General features: G+C 44.8%; 1 pseudogene; it reads left to right on the top strand.

The window, feature by feature from the left end:
* LOC111971694 (synaptotagmin-like protein 5) overlaps positions 1-10,619 on the top strand; it is an 80,769-nt pseudogene that overhangs the window by 43,383 nt on the left and 26,767 nt on the right.

Genomic DNA, 10,619 nt, shown 5'->3' with positions numbered 1-10,619 from the left:
TGTTCTATTAGACTGGAGTGCTCTGTGTGGGTCTTGGAAATTCGATACATCTAGTGTGTGCCGTTACGAGTGTTCTATTAGACGGTGGTGATTAAGTGTCTATAGACTGGGTGCGGGGTTTAGAAGTGTCTATTAGAACTGTGCTGGTAGGAAGTGTCTATTAGACTGGGGTTGCGTGATCTAGGAAGTGCTTCATTAACTGGTTCGGCGTTACGGAAGCTTCTATTAACTGTTGCCGTTAGGAAGTTTCTATTAGACTGGGTCGCATGGAGCATGTGTTAGGTAATGTTTCGATTAGACTGGCGTGGTAGGAAGTTTCTTATAATGGGTCCGTGGGTTAGGAAAGTGTCCCATAACTGAGTGCGGGCTTAGATAGTGTCTATTAGACTGCCTCGTGGGTTAGACAGTTTCTATCTCTAGACTGCGTGCGTGTTAGGACCAGGTCTATAGACGTGCGGATTATGAAGTTTCTATAGACTGGCGCTGCATGGGACATGTGTAGGGAATTTCTATTAAGACTGGTGCGGGTTAGAAGTTTTCTATGACTGGGTGCGGGGTCTAAAATGTCTATATCGACTGGGTGCGTCCTTAGGAAGTGTTCTATCTTAGAGCTGGGTGCGTGCGTAGAATGTTCTTACTTAGACTGGGTGTGTTTCACCCGAAGTGTCTATAACTGGTGCGCGGCGAGCATGTGTTAGGAAGTTTCTATTACACTGGGTGTGTGGGTTCCGGAATGTCTATTAGACGGGTGCGTGGTCATGTGTTAGGCAAGTCTTTCTATTAGACTGGGTTGTCCCGTTATGAGATGTTCTTATATTTATTAATTTTTTTATTTCTACCTTTATTTATACCAGTAGAAACTGTTAGAAGCAAGTTTCATTTGCAACTGCACCTGCCAAAGATAAAAGCATAGCTAGTATAACAGACAACACCTATGCAGTTACACAATGAGCCTAAACTATACTAAATTACAATCCAATTAACATTTCCAAAAAAGTAGATGAATCTATAACAATCGTGTGAAAAGGCATGATGTGAGCAATATAAATCGAATATACAATTAGCAGATAACACTGGACTGATAAATCATCAGATATCTATGGCAAGAAAGATTACGTGTCAAAATAGCAAAAATCAAATTAATAAAAGCAGTATGGTTCATGGTGCATTTAAAGGAAGGTAAATTGCGGAAGGGAGTTTGTATCAGAAACCTGCGACTATCTGTCACATGCTCAACCATAATCATCGGTTAGTCTAACTCAGCATAAATAGCAATAGTTCTTCCAAAGTTATAGCCAAGAGAGATAAAAGAAAGTTCTCCAACTAGCAGAGTTTTTTGCAATTCGCATTTGCCCAGTCGCAGAGCACAAAACTGAGAAGAAAGCGGTCCAAATGACCGGATTTGACTTTAGGGATGATCAGATAATGATGAGATAGCCTCTTATCTAGCTTCCCACTCCCTGCAAGGACGCCCGACGTCTGCGGCGGGTGGTCCAGCCCATCCTGACCATAAACTGATGATAAGCGGCCACCACTTACCCATAGCCACCAAGAACAACTGTAAGAAGAAACCTCGAGAGCTCAGTCAGTTCGTGGTCCCTGACGACGGAACAGAACTGCCATTATGTAGCGCCAAGGCCAGTCCGCAGACATGAGGCCATACCCACGTCGCCATGGTGGTCCGTCAACATCTGTTATAATAACCAAAATCAATAAATGTCACTGTTTATAAAGCCCATGACCATCCTATCCACTGAAAGATATGGAAAGCGATTTTTTAGATCCCATAGAACGCCCCAAGAAAAGTACGCAAGCGCCTCCCACTCAGTATGATCAGTATTCAGTAAAAGTCTAACAATAAGGCGTGTCCAAAGCTTTTCTGCCCGTGAGCATGTAGAAGAACTATATGCATCTTTGCGAACCCTAGAATAGCCGATTCTTGATTTGATTTTGGATGGAAAATGTTTCCATCTTATATGAGTCTGGACCTAGCCGCAATTTAGCAATAGTCTCCAGACACCTAGTAACTATAGATTTCTACTATATTCTGAGGGTCAACCGTCCATGGTGATTGCTAGTCGGCAAATGCAAGGCGGTGCATGCCTAAACAAAAGACTGTTGAAAACCCATGATTTTATTCTGTACTAGCGTTTTTAAGAGCAGTTGGAGGCAAACACGGAAGGAGTTTGATATGCAAATGCAAAGTACGTATTGAGTATAGATAGCCACAGACTGCTTCCCAAGAACGTGCCACCTCAAATGTATAGCATTATTGTGTCCCTGCCCTAGAGGTGCACTAACCAGTTGAGAGATCGCAACGCGGCACACAACTCACCAACTAAGCTATACATCATTCCATGTCTATAAAGTAAGAAAAAAAAAGACTTACAACCCCTTCCACCAATCAAACCTCTTATCCTGCGTTAACCCTATAGAGACTGCCAAGACCCCAGGTACGCCAAACACATTCCTCTCGATTTTGACACTCTACCGAACCTCTGTTCTGCAATCACTTAGTTCGGAACCAGGCAAAGCAGTCATAGACAATCCAAAACCCCTATGGGCTACTATCTGCAAAACCGCCCCCATAAGACCCATACCCTGTGAGTTGACCAGCATCACACACCCCCTTCCCCAGTGGATTCGATGACGACCTCGCACATAATGTCTCTTATCGATCGCGTCTATTATATCAGTTTAGTTCACTCCTTGCGCGAGCAGGCCTTCTGTCCGTGCTCCACCTCGTTACCTAACCCATGATCTCCAGAGTAGACAAACCTAAGATTGTTTGCACAGCCATGTACGAAGAAGGCGTATGTCGAAAACCTGACCCATGACAAACGCTGGACTGACAAATGACCCCTATTTCTAACTGTCCGCCGTCAATGTCCACCCATTACCCACATCTTCGAGTGATCTGTTGTGCACGCCACTTCTTCCGCCCTTTTCCTAGAATCAACCTTAGATTACCCGAAACAGAAGGAATGAACCTAAAATGAGGTACTTGGTTAAAACATTGACCTTGCCACCCGCCGGTTGTCTCCCCCCTGCCACCACCCGCCAGGGGGTCATTGACCGCCAAAGCCTTGGCAGTCGCAGGGCAGACCTTTCCAATCACTATGCGGGGATAATCTCACGACCCTGAACCATATTTACATATATCCATCCGCTCTCTAATCTAATGAGACGTTATATTTCAGGCAGTCATGTCTGACTTCCGAACAGGGTATGGTGCTTGGGTGAATAGTGGGGTGCGACAATCCCGGACAGTTTCAGAATATGGGGTCCAGATTGTCAAGCCCAGCTGATTTGTATAGGTCCAGGTTTTCCAGCTCTTTCAAACATCGGCTATCTGGATATGGGTAAATGGAGAAGCTGGGGAGGCTTGGGCGAGTAGCAGCGGGGGGGGGGCGGGCTGTTGGCCAAGGTTGGAGTCGCCAGTGAGGAAGGCATGGCCAGCCATTGAGAAATTTTGTTGAAGTTTTCGATTATCACGGACTATCAGTGGTGACCGTGTTACTACCCTCAGTGCAGTGGGCAGCTGGGGAGGAGGTTGCTTTTTTTTCTTTTTTCCATGGACTTTACAGTATCCCAGAACTTTTTGGAGTTAGAGCTTCAGGATGCAAATTTTCTGCTTGAAAAAGCTGGCCTTTGCTTTCCTGACTGACTCGAGCGTTGCTTGACTTCCGAACATGCAATATCGCAGGGGGCTCTTCACTATTGCAGTTCGCACAGGAATGTTTTTGTGCTGGCGAGGGGGCAGTCAGGTCTGGACGTGAACCAAGGGCTATATCGTTCTTGGTTCTGCATTTTTGAACGAGCATTCTTGTCTAATATGGTGAGAAGTAACTTTTAAAGAAACGCAGGCATCCTCAACTGACGAGATGAGTCAATATCCTTCCAGGGAAGTACCCGGCACAGTCGATTAGAAAGGCCGGGTCTGGGGGTTAAGCCAGTGAAATATTAGACGGGTGGTTCTATTAACGGGGTCGTTAGGAAGTTCTATTAGACTGGGTGTGTGGGTTATGAATACTATTAGACTGGTGCGTGGGTTAGGAAGTGTTCTTTAGACTGGTGGTGGGTTAGTGTGTATTAATTAGGGTCTTAAGCTAGTTAGACTGGTGGTGGGTTAGGAAGTGTCATATTGAACTCTGGGTGCGTGGGAGCGTGACGTAGACATTGGGAGAGTTGTAGCAACATTGTAAGAATGAAGTTTTGTTAGAGGAATTTCGTTTCTATATTTTCGAATCCAATTTAATTATAACCAAGCAAACCACTCTGTCCGTTTCCTAAGAATTGTAAGATTCTTATTTGCATAAAATAGACAAAGACCATGTCCAAATTAATCAATAGCTTTATTTCTCGACAGAAACTTTACTCAAAATACCATTGACATTAGTTTATATATCACACATAGCGTCATAAGTCCTAAATGTCCCTCCTCCTCTCCACAAAGACAAAAGCTGATTCCAAGTCCATTCCAACCACACTAACGCACATACATTACATACATTAATATTATATCTGGATTATCTCCCTGAAGTCTCACCACACTTTATTACCACTTAGCTGACCGTCCAGTCCCCCCCAGATAGGAAGAAACTGGAGGCTCTCGCTGTCTTGTCTTATCTCCACAGAGTTATAGCTGGTCGGTTCAAACATATAGTTAACGAGTCTCTGCTTTCTTTCGACACATACCATACATTCCTTTCTTCACAATTGGTTATCATTTTTAATTACTCCCTTGTCCCATGCTACATAACCTCTAATCCTAATGGTTAAGTTTCTGGGTAGAATTATTTAATCATTTGTCTTAAACCTGATAAAAATATCTTAACAAGTTTACACGTTAAACTGTCACTAAAGCTGCCAAAGGCATAATTATTACAGCTCCTATGTTACTCTCTCCCTCCCACCACCACACCTATCTCTCTCTCTTCTCTCTCCCTCCCACCCACCCTGTTATCTCTCTCTCCTCTCTTCTCCCTCCACCCTGTTATCTCTCTCTCTCTCTCCCTCCCACCCACCCTCCTGTTATCCTCTCTCTCTCTTCTCCCTCCCCACCCACCTTCTCTCTCTTCTCTCCCTCCCACCCACCCTGTATCTCTCTCTCTCTCTCTCTCTCCCCTCCCACCCACCCTGTTATCTCTCTCTCTCTCTCCCTCCCACCACCCTGTTATTCTCCTCTCTCTCTCTCTCTCTCTCTCTCTCTCTCTCTCTCCTCTCCCACCCTCCTGTTATCTCTCTCTCTCTCTCCCTCCCTCCCACACCTGTTATCTCTCCTCTCTCTCTCTCTCTCTCTCTCCCTCCCACCCGTTGTTCTCTCTCTCTCTCTCTCCTCCCCCCACCCCTGTTATCTCTCTCTCTCTCTCCCTATTCTCTCCCATCCCCCACTTTATCTCTCTCTCTCCTCTCCCTCCCACCACACCCTGTTATCTCTCTCTCTCTCTCTCCTCCCACCCCCTGCTTATCCTCCACTCTCTCTCTCTCGCCACCCACCTGTACTCACTCTTATCTCTCCTACCTCTCCTCTCTCTCTCTCTCTCTCACCCCACCTTTATCTTCTATCTCCCTCCCACCCACCCGTTATCTCTCTCTCTCTTCCCTCCCACCCACCCTGTTATCTCTCTCTCTCTCTCCCTCCCCCCACCCTGTTTATCTCTTCTCTCTCTCCCTCCCACCCACCCTGTTATCTCTCTCTCTCTCTCCCTCCCACCCACCCTGTTATCTCTCTCTCTTCTCTCTCTCAATTAAAGGCTTATTGGCATGGGAAACATATGTTTACATGCCAAAGCAAGTGAAATAATAATTAACAAGATACGTAAGCTATCAAAATGTAACAGTAAATAAATCGTAAATATAGTTTATTTACAATGGAGTTTGTTCTTCACTGGTGTCTTTTCTTGTGGAAACAGGTCACAAATCTTGCTGCTGTGATGGTACACTGTGTCATGTCACCCAGTAGATATGGGTTTATCAACATTTATTTGTTTTGGAATTCTTTGTGTGTCTGTGTGATCTGAGGGAAATATGTTCTCTAAGGAGGTAGGAAGGCAGCTCGGTTTCCCACCTCATTTGTGCGCAGTTGCACATAACTGTCTTCCTTGAGAGCCACGGTCTCCTGTCGGCGGCTTTTCTCAATAGCAAGGCTATGCTCATTGAATCGTACATAGTCAAAGATTTCCCTAATTTTGGGTTGGTCACCAGTGTCAGTATTCTGCCACTGTGTACTCTCTGTTTAGCCAAATAGCATTCTAGTTGCTCGTTTTTTGTTAATTCCTTTCCAATGTGTCAATTAATTACTCTTGGGGGGGCTCGTTCTTCAGGTTAATATTCTCTGTTGGTATGGCCTTTTATGAAGGGGAATTGTTATCGGCCTAATTCTGCTCTGCATGCATTATTTGGTGTTTTACATTGTACACAGAGGATATGTTTTGCAGAATTCTGCATGCAGTCTCAATTTGGTGTTTGTCCCATTTTGTGAATTCTTGGTTGATGAGAGAACCCCAGACCTCACAACCATGAATTGCAATGGGTTCTATAATTGATTCAAGTATTTTTTGCCAGATCCTAATTGGTATGTCAAATTTTATGTTCCTTTTGATGGCATAGAAGTCCCTAGATGGAATTTGTATTCGTGGTCCTGGCAACTGGACCTTTTTTGGAACACCATTGTTTTTATCTTACTGAGATTTACTGTCAGGGCMCAGGTCTGACAGAAACTGTGCAGAAGATCTAGGTGCTGCTTTAGGCCCTCCTTGGTTGGTGACAGAAGCACCAGATCATCAGCAAAMAGTAGACATTGGACTTCAGATTCCATTAGGGGGAGGCTGGGTGCTGCAGACTGTTCTAGTGCCCTTGCGAATTTGTTGATATATATGTTGGTTGAGGGTGGGGGTTAAGCTGCCTCCCTGTCTCACCCCCCCGGCGCTGTGGAAAGAAATYTGKCATACGGTAATTTGGTAAAAAGCCAATATGACATTTGCTTAGTACATTGTTTTCGCTGAGGAAATGTACAAGTCTGATGTTAATGATAATGCAAAGGATTTTCCCAAGGTTGCTGTTGACACATATCCCCCGGTAGTTATTGGGGTCAAATTTGTCTCCACTTTTGTGGATTGGGGTGATCAGTCCTTGTGTAACGTTCGTTCTCCTCCTTGTCTGAGGAGGAGCAAGGATCGGACCAATATGCAGCGAGGTATGAAGACATAATGATTTATTTAAAGAAAGACGAACACGAAAAAACTCTTAACAAACTACAAAACAATAAACGACGTAAACAGACCTGAACATGAGAACTTACAGACAACGAAGAACGCACGAACAGGAACAAACTCACAAACGAAACAGTCCCGTGTGGCATAAACACTAACACAGGAACAATCACCCACAAACAAACAGTGTGAACAGCCTACCTTAATATGGTTCTCAATCAGAGGAAACGTAAAACACCTGCCCCTGATTGAGAACCATATCAGGCTAATTGAAAAGAACCCAACATAGAAACACATAACATAGAATGCCCACCCAGCTCACGTCCTGACCATACTAAACAAAGACAAAACAAAGGAAATAAGGTCAGTAACGTGACACCTTGGTTCCAAATATTGGGGAAGATGCCAGAGCTGAGGATGATGTTAAATAGTTTAAGTATAGCCAATTGGAGTTTGTGGTTTGTATATTTTATCATTTCATTTCATTTCAACCCCACAGGCCTTTTTGGGTTGGAGGGTTTGTATTTTGTCCTGTAGTTCCTTCAATGTAATTGGAGAATCCAGTGGGTTCTGGTAGTCGTTAATAGTTGATTCTAAGATTTGAATTTGATCATGTATATGTTTTTACTGTTTGTTCTTTGTTGTAAAGCCAAAAAGATTGGAGAAGTGGTTTATCCATACATCTCTGTTTTGGATAGATAACTCTTCGTGTTGTTGTTTGTTTAGAGTTTTTCAATTTTCCCAGAAGTGGTTAGTCTATGGATTCTTCAAATACATTCAGCTGATTTCTGATATGATGTTCCTTCTTTTTCTGTAATGTATTTCTGTATTATTTTAATGATTCACCACAGTGAAGGCTCAGGTTTTCTGGGTCTCTATGTTTTAGGTTGGATACGTTTCTCAATTTCTTTCTTAGGCTTTTGCATTCTTCATCAAACCATTTGTCATTGTTCATTTTCTTAGGTTGTCTGCTTGACATTTTTAGATTTGATAGGAAAGCTGAGAGGTCAAATATACTGTTTAGGTTTTTTACTGTCAAGTTTACACCTTCACTATTACAGGATATTGTCTAGAAGGGATTGAATTTGTTGTTGCCTAATTGTTTTTTGGTATATTTCCACACTATTTTCCTTACATCTATAGCATTTCTTAATATTATTCAGTTCCTTTGGCTTTGATGCCTCATGATTGAGCATAGCTCTGTTCAAGTAGAGTGTGATTTTGCTGAGATCTGATAGGGGTGTCAGTGGACTGACTGTGAACGCTCTAAGATACTCTGGGTTGAGGTCAGTGATAAAATAGTCTACAGTACTACTGCCAAGAGATGAGCTATAGGTGTACCTACCATAGGAGTCCCCTCGAAGCCTACCATTGACTATGTACATACCCAGCGTCCGACAGAGCTGCAGGAGTTGTGACCCGTTTTTGTTGGTTATGTTGTCATAGTTGTGTCTAGGAGGTTATATGGGGGAGGGAATTCTGTGTCCCATTGTGTGCTGAGGGTGTCGGGTTCTTGTCCATTTAGGTCACCACAGACTAGTACATGTCCCTGAGCCTGGAAATTGTTGATGGAGAAGCTGTCATCGTTAAAGTATGGGGATTCTAGTGGGGGGATATAGGTAGCACACAGGAGGACATTTTTCTCTGTTGAGATCATTTCCTTATTCATTTCTAGCCAGATGTAAAATGTTCCTGTTTTGACTAATTTAATAGAGTTGGTTAGGTCTGCTCTATAGCAAATTAGCATACCCCCTGAGTCTCTTCCCTGTTTCACACCTGGTGGTTTGGTGGATGGGACTACCAGCTCTCTGTAACCTAGAGGGCGACCAGTGGGTCCGTCTCCTTTATGCCATGTTCCATAGTGTCTAGTGTAGTTGTTGTGTGGTTTAGGCCCGGATCATTACAGTAGGTGTGAGCAGAGCATGTTGAGCATCTGATACATACCTCTTAGGGTGCAGGATGGGGCTTGTGTGGGTGTAACAGTGGGGGTTGGGCCTTTTGCTCTGCTCACGGCCTGGGCATATGTCCTGCTGTCATGTTGAGGTCCTTGCCGCATGGGCGGGGGGCATGGGGTGGGCAGAAGGGGCATAGGTCTGATATGGGGGGGCCTATATAGGGTGTGGCCAGGGTTTGCTTGGGTCTTAGCTGGTTGTGGTGTGGCAGGTGATGCTGTGATCTGGGTGTAGGTCCTCTTGGCATGTGTTCTCTCGGTGCAGGTCCTTCAGGAGGGGGTCTTACAGGTTTGGGAGGGTGTCCCGCTGGTCTGGGTGGGGTGTCCTTTGCTCTGTTGCTCCTTTGTGAGGTGCTGGGGTTATGGTTGAGGGTGACGTCCTTCACTGTCCTGGCAAAAGTTGGGATTGCTGCCTTGTAGAGGTGGACCTGGTTGTAAAGGCTGTTAAAGTCCAGGGTGATGTGGTGGGCCAGGTAGACATTAGGTTTTGAGACACAGTCCTGGGAAATGCTTTCATTCACCCGCTGTATGGTGGCTGGGTGGAAGTATTTTTGTGGTAGCAGGGTGGAGATAACCACTTGTGCATTGGGGAAAGTGGAAGAAGCTTTTTCAGTCACTCCCTTGAGTGCTGTTGCCACCCTTTCCATCTGGGCCCTCAGGTCATTCTTGCCTGTGTGAATTATGATGTGGCTGGGCGACTCTAGTCTGTCCTCTGACAACAGCTCCAGGGCATGCCTAGTGTTTGGCCACCAGAGTTTAACCACTCTGTGTTTGTGAAAAAGTTTATCTTCTTGAATGTATTTGCCATTTCAGTCAATGAGGAACACAATCTCTGGCTTTTGTGTGTCCTCAGTGGATGTGGGGGGGTTGTCAGAAGGGCTATCAGGGGAGCTGACATGGGGGCGGGGTCTGTTGGGTTGGTGGGTCCTGTGTTGTCTATCTGATTGTGGTGTTGAGGTTGTGGTCCGGGTCTGAAGTGGGCTGTTCTGCTGGCTTCTCTCGGGGAGTGTCCTGCTCTCTGTTACACCTCAGCTTTCTGACCTCATCCTTCAGTACCGTGTGTGCCTCCATAAGTTCTCTCAACTCAATCCATATAGCAGTCAGCTCTCAGACAGCCGTCCATCTCCACCTTCTGCCCTCCGGGTCTTGTTGAGGGGTTGTTGTTGTGCTGGTCTGTTTTGTGGGTTTGTTCTGTCTGGATTGTGTGGACTAGCTCTCTGAGATCCACCATGTCTCTCTCCAGCTCTGTGAATTTATCCCTCTCTCTCTATTTATTTATCTCTCTCTCCTCATACTCCTTTCTTCCTCACTCTTTCTTTCTTTCTCTCACTCTAGATCTCTCTTGATCTCTCTCTTACACTCACTTACTCCCCTGTTCTTGTTCCTCTTCTASTCTTTCTCTTTCCTCTCTCTTCTCCCTTCCTCTCTTTCTCCCTTTCGCCACTCAAACACTT

This window comes from Salvelinus sp. IW2-2015, linkage group LG2 (genome assembly GCF_002910315.2).
Source record: "Salvelinus sp. IW2-2015 linkage group LG2, ASM291031v2, whole genome shotgun sequence".
Classification (NCBI taxonomy): Eukaryota; Metazoa; Chordata; class Actinopteri; order Salmoniformes; family Salmonidae; genus Salvelinus; species Salvelinus sp. IW2-2015.
Note: the sequence above shows the minus strand (reverse complement) of the source record. Positions and strands in the feature narration are given on the sequence as shown.